Here is an 891-nt window from a genome sequence, read left to right as displayed (position 1 = left end):
CTGTAGTTCAAATGCATCAATTCTTCTCTGGTCTTCCTTATTCAATGTCCAACTTCCACATGCTGGAGGCCACTGAAAATACCAGGGCTTGGATCTTGTGTTCCTTAGTCCTCAGAGTAACATGCTTGCTCTTCAATACCCTAAGGAGGTCTTGTGCAGCAGATGAGCCTAATGCAATGCACCGTTTGCTCTCTCTTGACTGCTGCTTCCATGAGCATCGATTATGGATCCAAGCGAGATGGAATCCTTCACAACTTCAGTCTTTTCTCCATTTATCAAGATGTTACCTGCTGGTCCAGTTGTGAGGATTTGGGTTTCCTTTACATGGAGTGGTAATCCATACTGCAGGCTGCAATCCTTGATCTTCATCAGCACGTGCTTCAAGTCCTCCTCACTTTCAGCAAGCAAGGTGGTGTCCTCTGCAGTCTGGAAGCTCCGTTGAAACCTGTTCACTTTGGGTGACCCCGCTGGTATTTGAAATACCAGGGATGTAGCTTCCAGCTTCACGGCAACGCACAGCCACCACAGTATGACAGACTGACAGACAAGTGGTGGCCCAATGATGCTGAGGTTATAATGAGCATTTCAGTACGTCATCAACATAGGGTCCTCCACCTCTTCCATCCCCCTCCTCCCCTCCAGAAACTGGGAAAGATCTCTGCATTCTGGGCCCACAACTATTACTTACTACCTATGAGTCCTTGGGTCAGTCACAGCTCCTCTCTGAGGTTTAAACTGTGGGTGCTAGAGACGTGTGTCCTTGTTCTCTGAGCCTTCAAAATCTGAGTGTCATAGACCCAAGGGTGCAGAGGAAGTGAAGCTAGGCTCACCCCTACAACATTTACAGATTTCAAAAAACCCAACTGACTGCCATCGAGTTGACGCTGACTC

The sequence above is a fragment of the Echinops telfairi genome, unplaced genomic scaffold (genome assembly GCF_000313985.2).
Source record: "Echinops telfairi isolate 266 unplaced genomic scaffold, ASM31398v2 ScPeMD7_2291;HRSCAF=2852, whole genome shotgun sequence".
NCBI lineage: Eukaryota > Metazoa > Chordata > Mammalia > Afrosoricida > Tenrecidae > Echinops > Echinops telfairi.
The sequence above is the reverse complement of the archived record's forward strand: the minus strand, read 5'-3'. Positions refer to the sequence as shown.